Source organism: Panthera leo, chromosome F2 (genome assembly GCF_018350215.1).
Source record: "Panthera leo isolate Ple1 chromosome F2, P.leo_Ple1_pat1.1, whole genome shotgun sequence".
NCBI classification, from domain to species: domain Eukaryota; kingdom Metazoa; phylum Chordata; class Mammalia; order Carnivora; family Felidae; genus Panthera; species Panthera leo.
In genome coordinates, this window is record NC_056695.1 from 69,918,617 (window position 1) to 69,943,461 (window position 24,845).

Below are 24,845 nucleotides of genomic sequence, written 5' to 3' on the forward strand. Positions count from 1 at the left end.
AGGAAGGGCAGCCATGAGGCTGCAAGAGTCCGGTGCCCGGATACACTGTGAATTTTCCTGATGCTCTGTAAGCGTGGAATATTCTTCTGTTCGCTGGAGCCCCTGACCCCTGGCCCTTCTAGAAGATGAGAGAAGAGAGGAAATCTCTTGTGAGGGCGTTTAGGGAGAAGAGGGTGAAGTTTTGGTTTTCCTTTCTGGCCTCAGGTTTTCCAAAGAGAGCCTGGCAACCCCCAGCGGCCCACTCCACCACCCTGAGTCCTGGCTCCCGGAGCTGTTTTGCTGCTGGAGCAAGCAAGCCCTGGAGAAACGTGGGTTTGTGTGTGTGCTGGGGGGGGCGGGAGCCTTGAGGATGTGGGGACTGTATCTGCTCTGCTGTTAGTCATAGGATGTTGCAGACCTATTTTGCATACTGGCGTTGACAAGTTGAGGCTTGTTCACTTGACACAGTCCTGTGGTCACAGCCAATCTTCCTAAAACCCTAACCAGTGGAGAAGGTGGTTGTATGGATCTTCTGAACCCTGAGTGGGAACTTCCTGAAAGATTTATTAGGAGAGAAACCTTCCTGGAAGCAGCAGACGGACAAACAGAATCCCTGGCTGGGCAGAGCCTCGTGGCCTGGTCTCTGCTGTTGGAAGGGAGTCGCGTCTTAGAGGTGAGGACTGCCTCATGGTCTCGGCCGGTGGCAGACAGCCCGCCTGGAGTTCTGTGTGTGGGTCCGGTGATGGGAAGGTTGGGTGGGCCTGGTGCTGACCGTAATGCTGTACCCACCGAACTCCTAGAGGGGATTTAGTATGTGGTCGCATTGTTGTCGTGCCTGGTTAAGGGTGCTTTTTACTGTTGTCGTTGCTTTAACTACTTTTGAGTGCAGAATGTTGCATAAACCAGGCTTCTCTTGAAAAGTAGACGAAATCAGCCTCTTTTTTCCGATTTTCCTCTCTCTTCCTCCCTCTCCCCTCCCCCTCTCCCCCATGCTGTCTGGTGTGTGCTTTCTGTCCGTGGCTGGAGCTTTTTTGGGGTTGGAAAGAGGGAGTTCTTTTTCTCAGTTCTAAAATATCTGACCCCCCTCCCCCCCACTGGTCTCTGATCGCTGGTCAAAAACTCGGGTGAATTCTCACTGTCCACATCCAGTCAATCCCTTGTGTTTTGGGTGTTTTTTTCTGGAATGGCTGGCAGGCAGGCTGGCTGGGTTTGGAGCCTTCTGACTGCCTGAGATGGACATTTCTCTCACAGCTCAGCTAAAGAGTCTCCCGGGTGATAAGTAAGTCGTCCCCTACTTCATCTTTGCGTTTGTGTCCCTGAATTTAGTCAGACCAACGGTAAGCCATCCCTTTCCTGAGGAAGCCGAGCACCTTGGATAGTTGCTGGTCCATATTGTTTGTCGAGGTGGCCCTGGGTCTTGCCAAAGGCTGTACCTAAGTGTGCTTGCTCGAGGTCAGATGCTCTCCTGGGTACTTGGCCTTTTTATTTTGTATTCCCTTTCATAGGTGGCTGTAGACACATCACTCTCCTTGTTTTTGCTTTCGTTCTTGTTTTCGTTATTTTTCTTTCTCTCCTGACGCTGGTTTGTGATTTCTTTAAGAGACCAGGACTCCCTTGTTTATATATCCCGTGTCTGTAGGGGGACCCTGCTCCAAGGTGGGAACAGTGCAACAATCTGGAGTCATTTTGACCGTTGATGAGTCCCATTGACAGGCACTTCTACACTCTCCCTGCCTAGTAAACCTCAAAAATTCTGGGCCTTCCTGGAGAATATTGCTCAGATGGTCCTCTGATAACTGCCTCTTCTGTCTCTCATGTTTTTCCAAGTAATCTAAGGAATTAATAGCAGGAGTAATAATAACAATGATAGTAGTTCCTGTAATAACAGGAAACTGTATATCATGTCAAGCATGTTCTTTGCATTCTATGCCCCTTACAACCTCACCAGGCAATTATAATAAAATGTCTAGCCGTGATGGGGTTCTTATTGTGGGCCAGCCTCAGTTCTAAATGCTATAAATATATTATCTCCTTTAATCTCCCAGTAATCATATAAAATAGGATTATTATTATTATTGCCGTTATTTTGCAGATGAAGAACCCACAGCTCAGAGAAGTTTGAAAAGAGCTCCTCTGGTCACACAGCTGGGGCACAATGGAGCCATCAGGATTTGGCCCAGGGCCAGCTCCCGGAAGTTAGGGGGCAGTGAAATAAAAAACAAGCAAAAGATGCTTGTTGGCCTGGAGCAGAAGGACATAGGCAGGATAGAAACCCCAACATCTTACCCAAAGACACCCCTTCCTCTGGCTGCCTGCCTCTTTCGCTCTGGGGGAGCAGGCTGCTTAGAGTGCAGCCAAGGAGCCAGTACGGCCTTTAGTGTCTGGAAGGCTCTGGCCCCAGGGTCTGGGGAACAAAGCCTCTGGGGTCCAGGCAGGAGCCTGAGACATGGTGCAGAATCCATGAGCATTTGCAAAGTGCCACATCCAGGCACCCTGCCTGGCTTTGTGACCAGCGTTCAATTACGATCAACATCCACAGCAGATGGGAGATAGGGTTCTTCTGGCCAGTGATCCCATCTTCCCCTCCCTCACACTCCCCGCAACTGTTCAGGGTCCCTGCCGTTACCCTGAGCGTGTGTAGCTCTTGTAGTCCCTGAACCTCCCCATATAGAGACTGTGGTGGGTAGAAACAATAACAGCGTGGGTCACAAAACGCAGGACTTCCATTCACGAGGCCGAAATTGTCTCGGCCAATTTTTTTAACGGCAGGATTCTGAATTGCCTTTCCTTTATTTTCTCTTCCTCTTTTGGGGGGGGGAAAGTGGGGGCACGGTGAAGGTATAGGGTGGTGTTTTGCTGGTGTCTGGTGGGTAGTCTGAGCCCCAGGATTCCTTGTTTACCTGCCTCTTTTTCCCTTGTTGACCCTGAGCAGCTTGAGAGTGGAGGGTGGAGTGAGTGGGGCCGGTGGTGTTCTTTACCTGTCTGGTGGCTGCCACAGCCCTGGTACTTAGTTGAGTCGGGTGACTGTCAAGAACTGCTCTGTTTTCAGGGGCGCCTGGATGGCTCAGTCGGTTGAGCGTCTCTAGATTTCGGCTCAGGTCATGATGTCACAGTTCTTGAGTTTGAGCCCCGCATCAGGCTCCTGGCTGACAGTGCAGAGCCTGCTTGATATTCTCTCATTCTCTCTCTCTCTCAAAATAAATAAATAAACTTAAGGAAAAAAAAAAAAAAGAAGAACTGCTTTGTTTTCAAGGAAACAAGCAGCCCCCAGTCTGCAGTCGCTGTCTTAGCTATGAAACAGCCCCACATGGTGGGAAGTGAAGGGTTTGCCCCAAGGGAATGGACACTGAGGGCAGAGAAGGAAACCAAGCAGCAGCAGAAGGCATCTGGGGACATACAAGGGCTTGTGCAGACCAGGGTTACTTTGGGGCAAGTTGCTTCACCTCTGTAAGCCTCAGTTTCCTCATCTGTAAAATTGGGACGATAAAATACCAGCTTCACGGGCTGCTGTGCGGAGGAAGGAGTAGGGGATGGACAGCAGGTATCCAGCAGAATGTCTGGGCTCATAGTAAACCTTCAGTAAAAGTTCGCTAATATTACTGCTACAATTAATGGGTTTCATTACTTCCTGTGGCTGCCTGGAGTAGTGGTTTCTGAATACATTTTAATGTGTAAAGGGAACATTCTGGTTACACAGATGATGAGATGGCAGTGACTTCATTAGAGGTCTTTGCAAGCATCTGAGAGAAACGCTGGCTGTTAGGAGCAAGAAAGAGATAAGAGATCAGGGAATCTGCAGAAGCAGGTCTCAGAAAGGACAGGGATGGGGGGGGGGGGTGCCCTGCACCAGTGAGCCTGTCTTTGCAGGTTACTTGTCTCTGCTGCTCTGCAGGGAGAATGGGTTTTCCCTCCCAGGGATGGTGCAGAGCACTTAGCACAGAGGAAGTAAGCTCTTGAAGAAGACATAAGAGCAGTTGTTGTTATTTATTATTCTTTAGGTGTCCCTTTTCCTGGTAACTTTGTTACTCTGCTCAAGATCGATTGATCCGTTCATTCATCTCCTGAGGAATTGCTGTGGTTCTGTTCCAGCTGCGGGAGACAAATATCCCTGCCCTCCTATAGCTTCCTTTCTAGTCCAGACCACACAGTGGGGGCAGGGTGGTCCCCAGGGGGAGATGTGGAACACGGGGAGACAGGGGAGGCAAAAATTGCACCCGCTGCAGTGCAAAGTGGCCCTGGCCCCACTGTCCTGTCAGGAGGAAGGTGCTTTGCACGAGGCCTGGCATGCGGTAGTTACTATGTAAGTGGTAGTTGCTATATTTATACTCTCCCATTTCCCCTCCTGAGATTTTCCTCCATGGTGCTTGTTATGGACTGAATGTTTGTGTCCTTCCAAAATTCCTGAGTTGAAATTCCAACCCCCCACGTGATGGTATTTGGAGGTGGGGCCTTTGAGAGGCAATTAGGGATAGATGAGGACTTTAGGGCAGGGTCCTCACGATGGGGTTAGAACCTTTGTAAGAAGACATCCCAGCCAGCTTTCTTCCTCTCTCTGCGTGAGGACATAGAAAGAAAGTGAATTTGTAAGCCAGGAAAAGAGCTCTCCCCAGAAGCCAGTTTTGCCAGAATCATGATCTGGCTTCCAGAACTATGAGAAAGGAAATTTCTATCCTTTGAACTGCCCAGTCTATAGTATTCAGCCCGCACAAACTAGGACAATACTTATTACCCGATATACTGTGTATCTGTCTTCTCTCACTAAATTGTAAATTCTTTAAGGCTGAGGGCTTACAGTGCCTTTATTCCTTGTCTTTAATTCCGCAAATATGTAGCGTGTGCCTGCTCTGTGCCATGCACTGTTCCAGATGGTGGAGACGCGTAAAGGAACAATAGAAAGGGATTTCTGTCCATGTGGTGCTTGCGTTATAGCTAGGAGAGGCAGATAAGAAGCAGTAGACGTAATAAATAAGGACATTAATAGCGTCGTGGATGGTAACGTGTCCTCCGGGAGCAAAGTAGAGCAGGTGAGGGTCTGGAGGGCTGAGCGGGCTGCGGTGTTGACCTGCCTGGTCAGGGCACGCGTGCTCCATCAAGAAGCAGACACTGGAGCAGCCTTGGAGGAGGTGAAGGAGGCTCGTCTAGAGGAGGGTGTTACGGGTCCCGGGGAGAGCCCGCGTAGAGGGCGAGGGCATCGGGGAGCCTGTGAGATGAAGGAGCACCAAGAAGGATGAACTGGAGTAGGGTGAGCCAGGGGGACAGAGGCGGAAGGGGGAGCCGGGCGGGGAGCGGTCCGCAGGCCTCTCAGAAGGCGTGGTCTTTTTCTTCTTTTTAATCGAGGTGTAATTGACCTATCCCGTTACCTTCGGCTCTGGTGTCATCCTGTTCATTCCGTGCCTTGTGTGTATCGTGACATGCACCACAACCAGTCTGGTTAACATCTGTCGCCTTGTGCTTGCCTTGGTAAAATGGGCCATTGAAGGGTTTTAGATGCAAACGGATTGGACGTGACTTAGCTTTTGGAGCGGTTGGTCTGGCTGCGGTGCACAGAAGGGCTGAAATCAGAGCCAGAAGCCAGGGCTCCAGGGGTGAACACGCAGGTATCTCAGGCGCTTGGTCCAGGCAGGTAGCGGTGGACACGGCTTTACAAGTAACGGGCTTCTGCACTGGTCGCTGCTGAGTCCCAAGCATCTGAAACTGCACCGTCTGTCCCGTGGGGTAGCCAGCAGCCTCACGTGGCCACTGAGCACTTGAAAGAAGCTGGTCTGAATGGAGATGTCATGTACGTGTAAACTTTCAAAGACTTCGTATCAAGACGGTAAAATATCCCATTAATGAATTCTTTAATGTTGATCGTATATTGAAATGATACTTTGGATATATTGGCTTAAGTACATTATGAAGATCAATTTCACCCGTTTCTTTTAACTTCTTAAAAATGTGGCCGGTAGAAAATGCGAAAGGGCAGGCGACTCACGTTCTGTTTCTGTCGGATAGGGAGGTTCTAGAACAGTGCCTGGGATGCAGTAGTCACGCAGGGAAACGAGTGAGTGAGAGAGTGCGGGCACAGGGATGCTGCAGTGAATGAGAACCCAGCCCTGACTTGAAGAAGCTCCCAGGGCGGGAGAGAGAGGCAGATTGCTAAGAGGCAGCCGGGTGAGGGACTCTCCAGAGCCTCAATGACCAGGCAGAAGTGGGTTTAAGTGGGTCCTGCAAACTCTGGGCACTTTCCGAGGATTATAACCAAGGAGTACTTTTCCAAATTTTACACTTACAGAGAGAGAGAGACGACGAGTGCACATGGAGGGGTGGGTTTCAGGAAGGAGGTCCCTGAGTGGAGGATTCCAGTCCCTTGGCAGACAGAACTGTGACGGGAAATGTAGCTTTCCTTATGGGAAAGAGATGGGAGCTTATCCCGGGAAACCTTGGGAAAAGGTCGAGAAAAGTTAAACATAATTTCTTGAGTGAAATACAGTCACTGTTTTGCCTTTATTGCTGCTGCTGTCTTTCTGGTGTACATGTTTGCATCCCGACTTGTCCCGGTTATCATCAGGTAATAAGCATTCCTGACTGCCTTGTATGCCCTGTCTGTGTTATTTTTATTGCACAGATTACATTTCTGCTCAGTGGCTGTTTCATCGCTCAAATAATCATTCTTCTTATTTGGAGGTTCAGCTCCATAATAGACTTTTTATATATAGTATCAAGGTTTCTATTCTTCAGTTAAATCTTTTTTTTTTTTTTTTTTTTTTTGTAAATCCTCAGTCTTAGGCTTATACATCATAGCGTCTCAATATTTTGAAAATGTTAGGTAACTATTGGCGCTCATGAGATTGGCCCTGAAGCCAAGTTGCTGCTTCCTGGCGAGAGGTGTGATGTTTGTTGATGTCAATGATGCCTTGGAATGTCATTAATATTCATGTATCGTTTGTATTACCTGCCCGCATGTTTGCATGCAGCACATACACTTGCATTCGTTTTTTTTTCTTTACTTTTATTTATTCAGCCACTATTTGTGGAATGCCCATTGGGTGCTGAGCATTGTTCTAGGCTTTGGGCATTCAGTAGTGATCAACAGATATGGTACCTGTTCTCAGGGAGCCTACTATGTAATGGGGGAGACACAATGCGTCCACAAAAAACCCCATTATTATAAGGAATGTGAGAGAATATGAATAGAATAATGCGAGAAGATAGTTTATTTGGGATGAAAGGGTCAGTGTTGAAATCCTGCATTGCAGTGAGACACAGAGAGTTGGCTGGGAGATCACCAGAGAAGGAGCAAAGCACACACGGAAAGGGAAAGATTGATACCTGTGACCAGATATTAAAGGAGAAAGCACATCTAAGCACAAAAAGCTATAATAATGAGGATAAAGGGTTCCCCAAAGTCAGCAACAGAAAGCCAACCGACCTCATAGCAAAGTAGGAAAAAGACAGGAAGCGGTGCTTCTCAAAAGAAGAAAGCAAAGTCAGCAGGGCACGTGGAAAGAGTCTGAATCTCACTGGCCAAGGCGGGATCGAGCTGATTGAGGTCTGGTGTCTGTCCGGCAGATGTCCTCTGCTTTGGGGCACAGCACGAGGCGTTTTCGTAAACACGCACACAGCTGGGTAACACCGTCGCTTAATCATCACTGTCGAGGAGCGGACCATTTCCATGGCCCCCAGACTCCCCTCCGGCCCCTTTCGGTTTGCTCCCCTGCCCCCAGCCGCTGACAACTGATACTTCCCTCTCTGACCTGACACTTTTGCCCTTTTCGCATAAATGGAATCAGACAGTGTGTTGCCCTCCGAGTCTGGTTCTTCTCTCGTAGCCTGAGGCGTGGGAGGTTCGGCCGAGTTGCTGCAGGAACCAGTGGCTCCCGGGTTTAGACGGCCCGGGAGCGGTCTGTCCACGGATGTGCCGCTGTTTCAGTGTTCATCCTCCAGCTGGAGGGTGTTTGAGTTGTTTCGAGGGGCCACATTTTTCATGGTTTAAAATGCGCCCAGAATAGGAAGTCTGACTCAAGTCTTGGCGAGGCTGTGTGGCACAGGGTCCCCCGATTCTGCTCGCGAGCACGTGAGGTCGCCCTGAGAGATGGTTGACAGCATGAAGTCAAGTCAGAAACGGGCGCAGCCTCGCTGCCCTGCCAGGCTGGGAATTCACAGCTCATGCTGTCTGTTACTTGAGGATACTTAGAGATGGATGTGAGTGTCTGAAAAATGGGCCGGCAAGATTTAGATTGAACTCACTGTTGTTGTCATCTTGGGAGGAGAGAGGGGATGGGCTGGCCCTGATGGTCAAAGGTACTTTAACTTGACTTTGAATGCTTTTTAAAAGAAGATTATAGACAGGCAAAATGCTTCCTGGAGGAGGTGACCCCTAAGCTGAGTCATAAAGCACAAATAGGAGTTAGTTAGGAGGGGTAGTGGGGAAAGGGACTGAAACCCGTTCCATTTTCCCAGCTGGCTGCTTCTCTGAATGAGACGTGACTGTTAGGAATGAATCTGCAGATGCCAATCTTCTGGAAGAATCCAGTGATTCCTAACCTTCAGTATCGTTCAAGCCCCATATCTACCAGCTGCCTCTGACTGGAGAAACCGTGCTGTGCCCTGTGCCCAAGGTGTCCACAGGGCGGACAACACTCAGCCTGGAGTTTGGGGTGGGTGAGGGCTGGGTTCTTGCCCAGCTCCACGGCTCCCATTCGCTGGGCTGCTCAGTCCCTGCTCACTGCAGGCCTGTGACGCAGCAGGTACTCAGACTAAAACTGGGGAGGCATTAAAGACTTTCCAGTCTTTGAGTTTCAGGATCTAGTCTGCCCTCTGCAAAGTTCGCTCTGGCCAGAAGGAGGGCAGGAGGACAGGCTGTGGGAGGTGGGGGTTCCCAGGAGGCAGTTCTGGAGCCGTGATGTCGATGATGTCTGGTCTTAACGGGGGGACCCAAGGCGAGAATATTGCATAACCAGGGTCAAGAGTGTTGGGAAACCTCCAGGTATAAAATGTAAAAACCTTATCGTACCGTCTGAACGGCGTCTTCCAAAACCGTGTCCGTGTGCAACAGTTACTGAAACAGTGATCTCCCCTTTCCTGGGTCACCTCTTGCTTGTTTAAAAACCCGTTGCTTTTCCTTTTTAACGACTAACTATGCAGGGAATGCCTTTCTGATTGAGAAAGCACGTATGGAATGTCCAGAGAGATGATAGGGAAGGGATAGTGCCTTTGTTGCGGGGAGGACCCAGGAGGCTCCGGCCAGGGGGGCAGCCTCCACACTCCTCCCCCCAGGTGCTCCCACGGCGGGGGGGGGGGGGGGGGGGGAGGCGCCTCTGTAAAGGGGCAGGGGAGACAGTCTGCAGGTGGGGCCCCAGGTCCCTACTGGCCGTGTCCTCTGAGGACAGACCTGGCCGGGACAGTCTGGCCTTTGCCTTTGCCTGGATTTTTCTTATGGACCAGATGCATGAATCTGTTTTATACGAAGCAATGCACCACAAGGCTAGGAGCTCTCTTTGTCTCTAAGTGGGAAGATTGGCTGAAGTGATCCCAAGGCTGCGTCCAGCCCCGGTTGGATGAATCATTACTTAAGTGGGGCTATGGAATAAACCCTGTCAGTATGAATGCGGGAAAGGGCCTCTGTCTGCTCCAGCTGCTCTCCCATAAATAACAGGGGACTTTCCACACAGAGGACCTTTTGTTTTTTTCTCTTACCTTTTGAAAAAAATGGGAAAAGCCAATCCGACAAGAGGGCACTCTCAGCTATATTAGCTAGAGTGTTCTTTGGAGACTCCTTGCCCAGGACACCACATGTGGACCGATCTGTCTGAAATGGCACTCTGATCTCATCCCTGTCTCTGTTCAAAACCTTCCATAGGTCCTTATCACTGTGGGATAAAGTCCAAGTGCCCCAGCTTATTTGGAAGGCTGCCGGCTACCTCTTCAGTCCCACCTGGAACCCTTCCAACTCTGCTCTCCAGGCAGAAGTCCTTTCTGTCTCCAAAATAAACACACACGTGGGGGCAGATGTGGCCCCTGAGCCAACAGTTTGCATCCATTGCTGTGGCTCTGTCATTGCAGGAGCAGACAGGACATGCTTTTCTGTGCCCCTGGAGCCTGGCCGGGACCTGGCATGCCACGGGGGTGCTCCCCGCTTAAATCCTTAATGCTGCACCGGGGGCGAGCACCTCCCTGAAGATAAGGTGTTAACGCTTTTCCCTGTAGAACAGTTTGCCCGTGTTATTCTGAAATGCTTCTTCAGACCCTTACATACTTTTGTGATGGGCTGCTTCTTCTATTCTAGACTGCTCCTTTCCTGTCCCTGTTCCCTCTCTGCCCCCTCAACACATGTTGGCTTTTTCTTTTTTTTTTTTCCCCTGAGGCAGCCAGTCCTTTTGCCTCCCGCTGGATCGGAACACGCGGTGTCGGTGGGCTGTTACTAAGCAGTGACGAGGGTGGTGTCCAGGCAGCTCTCCGGCTTTTGCCCTCCCGGTTGGTTAGCGACGGCTGATTTCTGCCAGGGGGAACACACGTGATTTTCAGATTTCTCTTCATTTACAGTGAGCTGTCGTAGCAAAGTTGTTCAAGAAGCCAACCAACCAGCTACCATGGGGAGAAAAGCCTCCTCCCGTTTGGGACAGCGTTTCCCATCTCGTCTTTGTGAGCACCGCGCAGGAGAATCTCAACAGGGACGTGGTGGGCAGCCGCAGGAGCTTCCTGTGGGCCCGGACCTGCACACGGAGGCCCTGGGGAGTAACCTAGGGGAACTATGGAGTTTACAGCATGGGAGGTCTAGCCCCTGCCTCTGAGGGAGACAGAGCGAGAGCAGAAGCGCTGCCATGATAATGTAGCATTAATGTCGTTCTGATGCAGCGTCATGGAACTTAGTATTACTAATTGCTGTATGAAAATCCTATAGCGTAGATACCAAGCCCCGACTGTTGCACCAGTGTTAAGAACTTTCCCCACGTCATTTCACGTAAATGATAAATACGAACTTAGTACACGTGAAGATTGCACTTGAACAGCTAAATGCAACCACCCGGCGTTCAGTGCGTGTCTCACGTGCAGGCACTGCCCTGGGCTTGCGTCGCTGCGGGTGAGAAGAGCTGGGGGATCCCTCTGAGACCCTCCCCACCGAGTCCGGTGCAGGGATACGTACATGGGATTTTGTACGTGCCGACAGCACCAGAGTGAGTTGGAGGTTCTCGGATGTGGACTGGATGGTGCTGGAGCCCGGGGAGCCAAGCAGCTGACCACAAGGCAAGGCTTCGGGGAACAGGTGACTCGATGGGTCTCCGGGGATCGGGTGGTCGGTTGGGAAGGGCTGCTAGGTTAAGGTCAGAGGGGTAATGGACAGGGTTGGTGGGGCGGAGCAGAGTAGGTAGAGATGGGTTAGCCTTCACAGGGCTGATCTCAGAACGGGAACACTAATCGTCCTTCTGGGTGATGGCGAGGGTCTGTAGTGGTCATAGTAATGTGTCACTGACAGTAGCTGAGCCCTCTGTGTGAGGGATGCAGTTGCAGGCACTTGACCTGCATCAGCCCTGGGCTGCTCAGTGCTTCCTTATGCGATAGGGACCACTGTCAGCTCCATTTTCCAGATGGGACCAACTGAGGCTCGGAGGACCTGGCTGACTCTCCCAAGTTCATACAGCTCTTCAAAGATTGGAACCCGGGGCAGAGCGCAGAGACTGGCCCATGAACTCAGACACCCAAGAAATAGAAACCTGAATCCTCTTGCTTAGATGAAGTTTCTCTTTATTCCCACCCCTGTTTTCCCATCCCCCTCTTCTGCACTTTCCGAAAGGGCAGGACAGTTGTGACTTCGGCTGCATCGTGTAGATATCAGGACCCCATGTCTCTGGTTCTAAGTGAGGCAATCTCTGGATGGAGATTGTGAGAGAAGAGGGACGAGTGGAAGTGGCCTAGGTGATGTGAATTGCGGGTTAAGGACTTACAGGAATTGCTTCTTCTGTGTCATAAACCTGTTCTAATTATAAATTAGAACAGTTCTAGTTAGGACTTGGTGGGGGAGGGGCGTGATGGGCACTTCGACGAAGCTCAGCAGAGAGGAAACACTCAGGTGTCCAGCTCAGCCTTGTCCTTCCTCGCTCTCTCCCTCTGATTTCTGAACAAGAAACCAGGGGTGCGACCTCCATCTGCCCTCTGGGTCACACCTGTCAGTGCCTCCGTGCACCTAGCGTGGGCGAAAGTAAGTGACAGCGTCCGGCGGGCCCTTCCTTCATGTCCCTGGCCTCGTGTCTGCCTCTGTCTCCCCAGACTCTGCCGCGACATAGCTGCGTGACCCTCACGTCTCTGTGCTGAGTTTCTTCCTCTGTAAAGGTGACACAGGAGGAAACTGAGTTCAGATGAACAGATTTAGGGCGTGCCTCTTCCCTTCCAGGCACCACATCTGAGGCCCTGGGAACTCACAGTTTCTCTCAGAGGTGGTTGGGGACCTGCCCGTCCAGCAGGCACATCTTGAGGGGGCAGGTGGAGGGGCAGGCGGGGAGGAAGTGAATCAGGCCTGCCCCATACCTCAACTCTGGCTCCTTAAACCCGATGTAAACAGGGGCGGGGAACAGACAGCAGGACTGTGAGCCCTGCAGACAGGAAATGAGTTTTGTACTGTCTGTTGTCCTGGATTGCCAGTTTTCCTGGTAGAGAGTGGACCTGGGAGTTGAGAGGAAACCCTCTTGCTGATAAGGCCTCCGTACCTGATACATACCCACTTGCCCACTGTTCCCAAGAAAAGAGTTTCAGGGTGTTTGATGGGCCACCTCTGCACCTGCCTGGAATCCCCCAGTCAGTGGGGTGGGGGGTGTTTTCTGTGTGGGGTCCCAGTGAGTGAGTCAGTGCCCAGCACCCAGCGCCCTGGTACCTGGTAAAGATTGGGTGAGGGAAGGTACTCGCTGATGGGGCAGTCAACGGCATAGCAGGGGTCACGGCGCACCCACACCGGACGTTCCGACCTATCAAAGGCCTGTTCAGGAGTCGTTACTGTTGCCAGAATAAATGACTAGCAAATGCTTTTGGTGGCAAACATTTGTGGTGACAGAACTGGCGAGCACATTTCATGGGGCTTCAACAGTGAGTCTGTTATACTCTATTGATGTCCAGAAAAGAAGCGGGTGGCATCGGTAGGCCAGTCGGGAGGCACGATGGTGCGCGGACGCCTGTGACCCCTCCAGCTTGCTCAGGAACCGGAATGTGGCCAATGATCACTGTGAACTGAGGGCAAGTGCATCTTCTTTCGAGTCTCCCCTGCGCCTGGCCTTCAGTGCTTCTGCTGGAGGGAACCATCATCCTGGATTTGGGGGCTTATTACACCTTTGCTTAAAATTGTTTTCACTGTATGCATGAACATGCCTCAGTACTGTACTGTGTTCTTTCCTTCCTTCTGGGCTTTACAGAAATTGCGTGCCGTGCGTAGCTCAGTTTGCCACTGAACAGCACCGTGGTAGGGCCACGTCGATGCACGCTGTTGTGGTCTGTTTCTCACCGTGGTAGTCATCTCTTCCATGATATGAACAGACGACTGTTTCTTTATTTGTTCTCTGGGGGCACGTGAGTTGTTTGTTTTGTTTTGTTGTTTTGTCGTTTCCCCCACACAAACAGTGCTGCTGGTCTTGTATGCCTCGTCACGCGCGCCCGAGCGTCTAGGGTGTTAGGACCCAGTGCTGCTTTCGGATTGTCCCAGAATCATAGCCTCTCAAAACTGGAAGGGATTTCTTTGGCCAAGTAGTTCACCTTCATTGGTAAGCTAAAAGGAAAGGTTCTTGGGTGGTGCTTAAGAGCTCAGTGCTGGAAGCAGATGGCCACAGTTGCCCTCCTGCCTTTGCCTCATTTTGTTACTTAGTTCACTGTGCAATGGCCTTAACTTTTCCCTGTCTCAGTTTCCTTAGCTGTGAACTGAGGGCAGAAGCCCAGATGCTTTTGAGGTTGAAATGAGATAGTGTATGATTAACTCATGATTAAACTCATGGTTACTTCTCCTTTATGATGGGTTCAGGATCCTAGGCAGGTTCACAGTCCTGCCGGACCACTGTGCTCTGCCAGATGATCTTGACCTGTCCAGGTGGGATTTCCCCTCTTCCTGTCCAGATTTCCCAGTGTCTTTCTGCATGGAATGTAGGAACGCAGGGCCCCTCCTGCGGGGTGTGTGTGTGTGTGTGTGTGTGTGTGTGTGTGTGTTTATGATTGCCCATGGCTTCCAGACTCCCAGCCAGGATAAGCCTTTCAGAACCAGATAAACTGATTGGAGCCTAATAGAATGGGCTCCTGAGAGGCCCCACCCCACCCTGGATGCCTCCCTGAAGAATAAATAGCCATGTAATTCCTGTGCTACTCCTTGCTTCACATTCCAGCCTTCGGGCCCAAATTATGGGAGGAGAGCAGGCAGATCACTCTTCCAGGAGAAGGACCCGGTTCTTCAGCAAGATTTATTCATTCGTTTATTGTGTCAGGCCCAGAGCCTGGGCTTTTTACTACTAGGGCCTCTGCCTGGCATTTTAAATAGTTCTGTTACTTGATGGCAGAGACCACGGAAAGCCATAGATAATTGTTCACACGCTTGAGGAGCAGGGAAAGCATTACACAGCTTGATGAGTAAGAGTGAGGGCCTCCAGTTCATACGTTGTAGGTTTTGGTCCTCCCTCTGACTTCAGAAGTCTCCTGTCTCCTGGGGAGGGTTACTCTCTTGAGCCTATTTCCTCATCTGTGAATTTAGAAAGTAGATAGCACCTACTAGAGACTGTGTTATGAGGACTAAATGAGAGACTTTGTGCTTTCAGAGCTTCCCCCAGAGCCAGCATGAAGTAGGTGCTCAGTAAGCGCTGGTTATTATTGTTGCATCCAGGTGGCTCAGTCGGTTGGGCATCCCGCTCTTGATTTCGGCTGAGGTCATGATCTCACGGTTTGTGGGTTCGAGCCCCACCGAGGGCTCAGCGCTGACAGCATGGAGCCTGCTTGACATTCTTTCTCTTCCTCTCTCTCTGCCCCTCCCAGCTTACATTCTCTCTCTCTCTCTCTCTCTCTCAAAATAAACATTTAATAAGTATATAAGTGCTGGTAATTATCCAGCCAGCCTGCGAGCCCCAAATACACCAGTACAGGGTGTCGGGCACAATAGGTGGTCCGTAAATAAATAAATATATTTATTTATTATAAATAAATATAAATAAAAACAAAGGTGTTTATTAGCGCTTCCCATTATGAAAAGCCCATTTATAAGTGTTGCATCTTTTTTTTAAAATTCCTAGTTTTGGAGTCTTGGGATCCATGCTTAACCCCTGTCTCTGCAAAAATAACATTAATTGCTTCCCTCCTTTTGGACTCACGTTAGTGCACGTGTAAATAGCTCCGACTGTATGCAAGCCTCCATTCTGAGCGCTCTGCCTTTGTATTTAATCTATAGTTTAGCCCTTACTACAGTCTGTGTGATCAGTATGAATTTCCCTGCTTTAGCGACGGGGAAACTGAGGCAGAGAGGTAAGTGACTTTTCAAGGTAACAGCAAGGTAATTGGTAGGGACTGAGCTAAGATTTGAAGCCAGGCAGCCTGATTTTAGGATCTTTGCGTCTTAACTGTTATGCTTTCCTGCCTGGAGGTCGTCTCCACCTCAGGGGCTCCGGGTAGTTGGTTGAGATTTGCGAGGTGGAAGAACTTGGGGGCACTTGAGAAGCCTATTAGTGGCCCCCACCGGCAGCCGCCCTCCAGGAGCACAGAGCAGTCTAGGGGAAGCCCCCTCCCCCCAAGCTGAACTGGTGGGGCTTGCGAGTGGAACACTAATGTCCCTTTGTCCTTGTACCACTGATCGCCTGTCCCGTCTGGCAGCTCCAAGGATCCTCCACATCCTTTTCGTCCTTCTGGACTTTCAGTGGATGGAATATGGTTCTAAGGGTAGGGCCGAGCACGTGGGGTTTGGAATTCTTTGCCTTTTTTAGTGGTGCGGTTGCTCCTTTGGATTTTGCTCTGTGCTCCCAGTTCAGCCTGTTTGGGGATGAATCCCAGTGTAGAGGATAAAGGCAACTTCTATCCAGTCACCGACCCCTCCTGCAGACCTGACTCATGCTGGACAAAGGCTCCCTCTGTGTGGCTGGGACGTAATCAGTGAGAGTGGATTAGCGGCAGGCTCCTTCCATTTGTTCCAGTAGGTCTGGGAGCTCAGGGCACACACCCTCCCTACCTCCCTCCCGGGCAAGAACGGATAGCTTCCAAGCTGTGCCCCTCCCCCTCCCAAACTGACAGTGTGGTTTTCCTTGTGGGAGTAATCAATTATGCCTTTTAAGGATATCTCCCAGCTGTTGAGTGGTTTAAACTTCCAGATGTTCCTTTGCCCAGGAAGCAGAGAGGGCTGGATGACTGGATCTCTTTAAAAGTTGATGCAAAAAAATCAGTGACTTGCCTGTGACCCCCAGGGGACATGTAGTATTTCCTTCTAGGCACAGAAGCACCCATTTGCTGGCTTGGCCTGGGTGAAGCATTTAGCAGGTAGTAAATGAAGACAGGCGACCTGGATTTGGAGGCAGGAGGCTGTGTGCCCCTGGCCTGAGCAGATGACCCCTCTGACCCTCAGTTTCTAAAGCTTTCAACGGGGGGCACTTTTAAAGAACTACAGGAAGCATCGTCAGGTACAAGCCAAAAGGGTCTGTGCAGACGTTAGCTGCACCGTCAAAGGTGGCTGTCCTGTATCTGCCGACGGAAGGAGACAGAGATGAAAGTCTGTACTGACCTTTCTCCGGGGGCCGTGGAGGCGCAGAGGGGTTGGGTTTGTTTAGGCTGTAGCTGGGCCTGTGCTCTCCAGTGTGGCCTCCAGTGTGGGGCTGCTGAGCGCTTGACACGTGGAACAAGTCCAGATTGAAATGTGCCGTAAGTATAAAATGTCCACTTGATGCCTAAGTCTCAGAACAAAAAAGAGAATATAAAGTACCTTCAGTGGTTATTCATATTGATGACATGTTGAAATGATAAGAATTAGATATATTAATTTAAATAAAACACATTATGAAAATTAATTTATTTTTAATTATTATTTTAATTATCATTATTAATTTTTATTATATTATTATTATTTTTAATTTTTTTAATGTTTATTTTTGAGAGCGGGCATGAGCAGGGAAGGGACAGAGAGAGAGAGAGACACACACACACACATACACACACACACACACACAGAATCGGAAGCAGGCTCTAAACTCTGAGCTGTAGGCACAGAGCTGGACGTGGGGCTGGAACTCATGAACCACAAGATCCTGACCTGAGCCCAAGTCGGACTCTTAACCGACTGAGCCACCCAGGCGCCCCTATTACTATTTTTTTAAAGTAGGCTTCATGCCCAGTGTGGAGCTGAACATGGGCCTGAACTATGACTCTGAGATCATGACCCGAGCTGAGATCAAGAGTCAACTGACTCAACTGACTGAGCCACCCAGGTGCTCCTCTTACTATTTTTAATGTGGCTGCTAGAAAATTTTTAATCATTTACGTGTCTGTCATTATATTTTTGCCGGACAGTGCCGAGCTAGACTGTTAACAAGAACAGTGGGCTTCAGAGTTGTGCTGTGTACAACCTGCACAACCATATGTGGCAGGCCTATCAGGTCTTGACAGACTTCTTGGATGTGAATCCTGGCTCCAGCAACAATTCGTTGTGTGACATCGGTTAAGCTGTTTGACCCCTCTGAAGTACGGTTGTTCTATCTGTAATGTGAAAATTGCAGTAGCACCTACTTTCCTAGGGTTGTTGGAAGGATTAAATGAAATAATGCATATAAAGTGCTTAGAATACTGTCTAACCCCTTCCAGGAACTCAGTGAGTCTTGGTTGGTGGAATTGTTATTGTATTGGCTGTTGTTTTTTAGGACCTGGAGACACAGAGATGGAATGACCAGTCTCACGGGGGAACCAGAAGCAGAATACATATAAATGTAGTGATTAGTAGAGGGCCTAAGTGCATCCGGGCAAATGAGGAAACATTTCCACAGATGTGGAACTGTCAGGCTTGCTGGGCAGACGGGATGGCGGGACGTGGTGGGCAGATGAAGTGGCACCTGGTCAGATGGCTGGGAGCCGGCTCAGAGTGGGGGACCATAGGAGGAGCTGTGTGCCTGGGTGAACTGCAGGGGGGCACCTAATAAAGGAACCTCAGAGAAGAGGGGCCAGCTTCTGGAGATTCGCCACCTAGAGCAAAGGAAGAATTCAGGGCCAAAGAGTGACATGACTGGATCAGGACATGAGACCCCTCCGCTGCTCGAAGGAGGTGGTTTTGGAGAGAGCGCATGGCGTCTGTGGCATGCAGACCAGGAGAAGGAAGCTCACTTCTTTCTCTCTTTCTCTCTCTCTCTTCCTTCCTTCCAATGTTTTATTTTATTTTTTGGGAGACAGAGAGAGACAGAGCATGAGCAGGGGAGGAGCAGAGACAGAAGGAGACACAGAATGCAAAGCAGGGTCCAGGCTCCGGGCTGTCAGCACAGAGTCCGATGTGCGGGGGGGGGGGCTCGAGCCCACGAACAAGGAGATCATGACCTGAGCCGAAGTCAGAGGCTCAATCGACTGAGCCACCCAGGTGCCCCGGAAGCACACTCTTTCAGAGGCTCACGTAGTCAGCTTTTTTTGGTTCAAGTTAGAAGTATTTACCTTCAAAGTGGCGTTTATAATAATGATCCCGCATATGTCCTCCCTTCCCCGTTAATCCGCAAGAGTAAGATGTTTGGAATGGTGTACACCTGATGGTTGCTTCAGCTGGGGGGGGGGGGGGCGGATTTGGGTTATCGTCCCAGGTTGTTGGGGAAGTGTGTTCATAACAGGCTACTGGCCTGTCCCGCAGACAACTGCTTCCTATGGACACAGAGCTCTTTAAACGTATGCAAACAAGAAAGAGAGATGGGAGGATTCAGTTAGGAAGCTCCTTCTCATAGTATGTTTGAATTCAGAGTCTAGCACCTTTTTAGAAGAATTGGGTTTTTAATTAAAATAATACGTACACATATTTAAAATCAAACGAGAAAGTCTGATATGGAAGAACCAGAATCCTCTGTCCCCTCTTGCCGGTTCTCAGTCCTGTTGTCAAGGGAACTGGGGTGGGGGGTGGGTCAGTATCTCTAAATAATAGGCCCAGTTGCCTATCTCCACGGCCCCCCACCCCACCCCAGACCTTTTTTCCTAGGCCTCCCTGGTATCTTATGACTCACAGTTGCTGAGCCTGAGATATCAGCATGACTGCCCTTCCCTCTTCCACCTCCCTTTTTCTGGCATCTATATTTTCATGTTGGCAAGGCATGTAACAGTCATATTCTCTCCCACATCCATAATTAAGACTTCTGTGCTTTATCCTCTGGATTAAGTCTAAAAGTTGAAACATTGGGAAACAACGTTTATAAGATTATGCCTCTAAATGGTCTTCCCTGCACATCCAAGCTGTGGATGCTGGTCACGTGTCCTTTCTGGACAGTCTGTCCTGGGATTTCCAGTCACCTCTTCCTCTTTGAACCGTGTGGCTTTTTATTCTGAGAGTAGCTGCTTTTTGAACTCTCACCTCCGCCAAGCCCCTCCCACCCTGCTTCTCAGATTGCTCTCCTGGGGACCCTCCTACCCCCTGCTCCCTGTTTGGTTACTGCGGACCTGCCTTGGTGTAGATGGTTCCTGGGGCTTTCCTTCTGTGTTCTCCTGGGCCTGTCACCTTTTACTGGATTCCTCCGTCAATCTCTTTCTAAACACATTCCCTTATTTTGCAGGATCATGTAGCTTGTTAGCATAATCTGAAAACTAAATTCTTCTTGATCTCATGTCACACCTGTTGCTGTTTTGATCCAGGAACATGGGTCACCATATCTTTCAAATAATACTGATTTTTATTTTCCCTGTGGAGAACTTGGGAGAGGGAAAACTCCCTTAAGAGTGTAAGGAAGAAAATTGTGTCAGTGTATTTCTCTGCGTTTTCTTTCTCCTTTCTTTGCTTATTTCTTTTAAATTTGAGATCACCCAATGTCCACAATTCTATTGGATTTTTCTCTTAATGTAATAGAATTACTTCCGCATGGAGTTAAAAGCAAGCTTTTAAGTATGATTTTTAGTACAATATAACGTAGTAGCCCATCGCGATGAGGGTTTGTCATTCTCCCAATTGTATCTGTAATTTTGAGTATGAAGAATATTTTTTTGTTTTTGTCTCATAACTAGCGCTGAGGTGAGTGTGTGTACGTGTGTGCATGCACACGTGTGCAAATAAACCTATTTTCATCTTTCAGATTTCCTTAAGATAGATTTCTGGATGTAGAATGACTGAGTCAAAGGTTCTAGACACTTTTAAGGTTCTTGATACGTATTGTTGTTTTTTTTTTAACGTTTATTTATTTTTGAGAGAGGGGAGGGGCAGAGAGAGAGGGGGACAGAGGATCTGAAGGAGGCTCTGCGCTCATGAACTGTGAGATCATGACCTGAGCTGAAGTCAGACACTTAACTGACTGAGCCCCCCAGGGAACCAGTTGGTTTTGCCAGATTGCAGCCACAAGATGATGTCAGACATTTGCCCTGTGTAGAGTTGCTTCTTCATTAAGTTGGGTTTCTGAGGTCAGGTTGACGTGGGTCTTGTTGAGGGGAAGGGGCTCATTATGATTTGGGGTTTCACTGAAATACCCCATTCTTTGCTGTTTGGAAAATAGGAACAGTTCTATAGTCCTGCAGTGAAGTTTATGCCCTGAGGTTTGCTGGGGCTGAGTGGAAAGCCCTGGCTTGAGCCTTAGGACCAGTCAATGTGAGTGTCACCTAAGAGAACTTTGGAGAGCCACTCGGCTTCTGTCAGCCTTCTTTTCTCATTGGGTAAGGGTAGGTTATGATCCCCACTTTGGAGTTACTGGAGCGTGAAACAAGTTAGTAGAAATCTGGCTGCTGAGGAGGGGACCACCATATCCCACTTTGGGGATGCTTCAGTGGAAATCCACAGCATGGGTCTTGGATACACAACTAAAGGGGTTAGGCTTTCCCTCTGATGCATTTGGTTAGCCGTGTGTTCCTGTGGTCGCTCAGCCTCACTGGGGGTACGTGGCTTGCAGCTCCTCCTTGTCGTGTTGTGTCCCCCAAAACCATGAACACGAGAGAAGCCCATTTGCATCTGGGTGACCTACCACTCACCAGCTGTGTGACCTCGGGCAGGTTGCTTTGCTTCTGGGACCTTGGCTTTCTTTCCTATGAGATGGGAATAATAACACAGGCCTTCACTGCTAAGGTGTTTGTGAAGGTTGGATGAGACGGTGCCTGTAAGTTGCTTGGCCCGGTGCCTGGTCCTGGGGAGTGTTCAGCAAAGGCCAGCCGTTAGCACTAGCGCATTCCAGCAGACCTGACAGGTCCCCAGTGTGGACTCGAACCAACATGCAGGCTAGCTTCTCAAGCTGATTGCCGGTGGCCTTGGCAGGTAGGTACATACTTCAGACTCTTCAGAAGTCAGAAGGGACCTATCCGAGCTTGTCATTTGACAGATGACAAAATCAGGCTCCAGATGGTGAGTAGTTCTTTTGGAATTTTCTCACTGTTCCCATTTGTGTGTAAAAGGAAGAACACACACACACACACACACACACACACACACACGCATGTGCACAGACTAGATCTAGAATGAGGCACAGAGAAAATGGTAATCGCGGCTTGCTGAGGAGGCTGATGGGCCTTCTGGGGGCAGGAGGGCAGCAGAGCATTGATTCTGTGACTCTTCATTCTAATGGAAATTTTTACCATGTGCATGTCTTAGTTCTTCAATCAATAAAAAGCAAGTTCTTAAAAATCCACCAGGTAGTAAAGGATCTTTGAAAGCCATCCTGCTCGCTTCATAATGCATTAATAAGAAGTGAGAGGAGTATTCAGACATCTGTTTGTTTCATAGCTGTCCACCTGAACCCGCATACCTGAATCCCGGACTGGACGGCTTTCTTCTGGTCCCACAGACTGCCTGCCACTGCCTTGGTGGCCTTCCTTTCCTCCTTCCAGAGTCTGCCAAACTAAGCCCTGAGTCTTAGACACCCACCCTATGGTCCCCAGACAGCTGACCATCCCTGTGTGGATGGCCTGTGTAGGGGAGCCCCAGGCCTGACGGAGCAGGCCTGAGGCTGGGGGCCTTGGCTTCGGCCCGGGCCCCTCCCAGCGCAGAAGGAAAAATCTGTGTAACCTGCCCCTTATCCTCTTTTGAACCAAGCCTTGTTCCAAGAATTTCAGAGCCGCTTTGCTTGTATGGCCGGGTTGAGCTGTTCCCCCAGGCCCCATGCACGGAGTTGCAGCTCCCTGGAAACATTTCTTTTCCCCGTTTTTTTCTGGCACGTGGATTTCTCACCCCACCCCAGACCAAGCATCTCAGGGGCCATTTGAGTTGAGCCCTGAAGGAGCATCTTACTGTGAAGCCTGCCTCAGTGGGGAGTGGAGGGGAGGGGAGTGGAGGGGAGGGGAGAGGAGTAGGGGAGTGGGAGGGGAGCCGGAGGAGGGGGGCTGGTGAGAGTAGAAAGCCTAAGACCCTGATCTTCCTCCCTCCCTGACACCTTTTACCTTCATCCTGGCCCGATGGCCCCCTCTTATTCCCCCCAGGTCCATTGTCACTGCCCGTAATCCAGGTTGTTGATGCCTAGTTAACCCTCTTTGGAGGTCTGATTCAGTGGTTGAGCAATTTTTTTCTACCCAGTGACCAATTGAGGACACCCAAAAGTGTTTATAGGCCCACTTTTTGTTTACCCATTCAAAATGAAAATAGCCATATTGATCCCACGGCCTGGGGTGGGCAGGGGGTGGCGAATCTTGTCACCACTTTGATTCTACGCTTCATTAGACAGAAGGCTGTTAAGAATGGCCAAGGCTTTCTGGCCATTAGCACCTGGGCACATTTCAGCAGAGCGGAGACAACTTCTCTCCCCTTTTTATTCTCAAGGAATCTTGCTGTTTCTAGTTCCTCATTGTACAGATGAAGAAAACTGAGGCCCAGAGCAGATGTGACATTTCCCGAGGGAGAGACTGTAAGGTTCTGCTCAGGTGAGACATTATTATTGGTCACAACAACAAAAACAACAACAACAACAACAACAACTGTAACAATAGTAATAATAATAATAAGTGGCAACGGCAGCCCCAGAGTGTGAGGCTTTGGTTTTTTCAGCCAGGATGGTGAAGCCTAGTGGCTTCTCTCTCCAGCAAGGCCTCATGAGGCCTGTGGTGTTTGTATTTCTCGTTGGCCGGGGACGGATTTTGAAATTTAAATGATAAAGCAAACGAGCCCTGTTTTCATAGAAGCTTCAGAAAACTTGCGGAAACCTCTGCGCAGTGGTTTTGGGAGCCAAGATAGGCCCAGTTTCCCTTTTGCCGTGGGCAGAGAGGGACATTAAGGACAGTCCGTCGGTAGAGAGTGAATGACTGCATTCATCTTGATTAAGCTCGGTGAATTAACGAAAGGATGATGTATGTTCTACCAAACTCACCCTTTTATGTATGTGCTTGTGGCCAATTTGTCTTTGCTCGAAATGGAAAGCTGACAAGATGGGCTATTTTTTCCTGTTAAAAATAATTACACGCCAGATGCCGTTCCAAGTTCTGCTCCTCAACCAGTTAAAGATTTTTGGATCTTTTGCCCAGAATGCCTGTTCAGAAGGTAAGCTTGTTAGCATCCAAGCCAAGTATAATAATAATGATTCAGGTCAGGGACTACAAAGGACTCTGTGATGAGCAGAAAAATAATTATTGCATATAATGAAACCTTTTAAATGTATATATCGGAGATAGGGTGGTCCCCGCAGCAAAGACTTACGTTACAGCCGTGGAGTTAAGCCTCCATCCCCCTCTAAGTCTGTTCTTAGAAGCCAGCTCCTCTCTCCCTGGCAACCACAGCTTCCCAGAAACCCTTTCTGATAGAACAGCTGCCAGAGGGCTTCAGACGGGGAGGACTTGAGGTGTGGCTTCCAAGGCTCCGTTTTTGGCTGCGTTGCGGAAAGAGGGTGACTGCTCGGGGCGAAGAGCCTGCTTTCTGGAGCCTGACTAGGGTTGGCTCTGCCACTTACTAGCTGTGTGAACCTGCGCGGGGGTCATCACTTTCCCACCTGTGGAGCGGGAGCCGGAATGCGGCCTTGGCAGGGCAGGGGCACAGACGGGACCGGAGGGGAGATGTGTCAGGTGCCGCATTGGTCTCCTGGGGCTGCTGTGACAAATGACCACAAACAAGGTGGCTTCCAACAGCGGATGTTTATTCTCTGATGGTTTTGGAAGCCAGGAGCCCCAAGTCAAGGTGCCAGCGGGCCATGCTGTCTGAAAAGGCTCTGGGGAAGAACCTTTCCTTGCCCTTTCTAGCATCGCATCTGGTGGGTGCTGGAAATTGTTGGCCATCCCTATCTTAGGCCATCGTTCTTATTCCCGCCTTCACTGTCCTGTGGCCTGTTTTTCTGTGTACACACCTCTTTTTATAAGGACACCAGTTGAGGGAGGTGACCCCAACCCAGGGTGACTTCATCTTAACAAATTACTCTGCAAAGACTCTATTTCCAAATCAGATCGTGTTCTGAGGTTTTGGGGACACGTGAATCTTGGGGAGACATTATTCAACCCCGTAGACGTGCCTAGCATATTATTGCAGATAACATCCTGGTGGAAGACAGCATTTGGTATTTTTATGATTGTCACTTATCAGAGGTACGGATAGATATTTTTCAAAGAAGATGGGAGCAAGCCTGGTTATCTGAGGAACAGAAGGAGGGCCAGATGGCAGAAGCTGAGTGAGGGGGGTGGCTGGACTGGCAGGTGGAGAGGAGGCAGGACGGGATCAAGCAGCTGGCCATGTGGAGGGGTGGAGCTGGGGGAGCCATGTCGCTTTTTCACATGTGAGAGCCCTGATTGCCTGGTGCAGTGGTGGCCAAGCAAGTGGACAGAAGAGGGTGGTTCTA

The 24,845-nt window shown here is 49.7% G+C and overlaps 1 long non-coding RNA gene across 1 annotated transcript in view; it reads left to right on the forward strand.

Annotated features, from left to right (window-relative positions):
- The first annotated feature begins 472 nt into the window (after positions 1 to 472).
- The window catches only part of LOC122211184, a 273,720-nt gene continuing 249,347 nt past the window's right edge, over positions 473 to 24,845 (forward strand). Inside the window, exon 1 of the long non-coding RNA XR_006198546.1 lies at positions 473 to 652. This is a non-coding gene — a long non-coding RNA (uncharacterized LOC122211184). The remainder of the gene's footprint in view (positions 653 to 24,845) is intronic.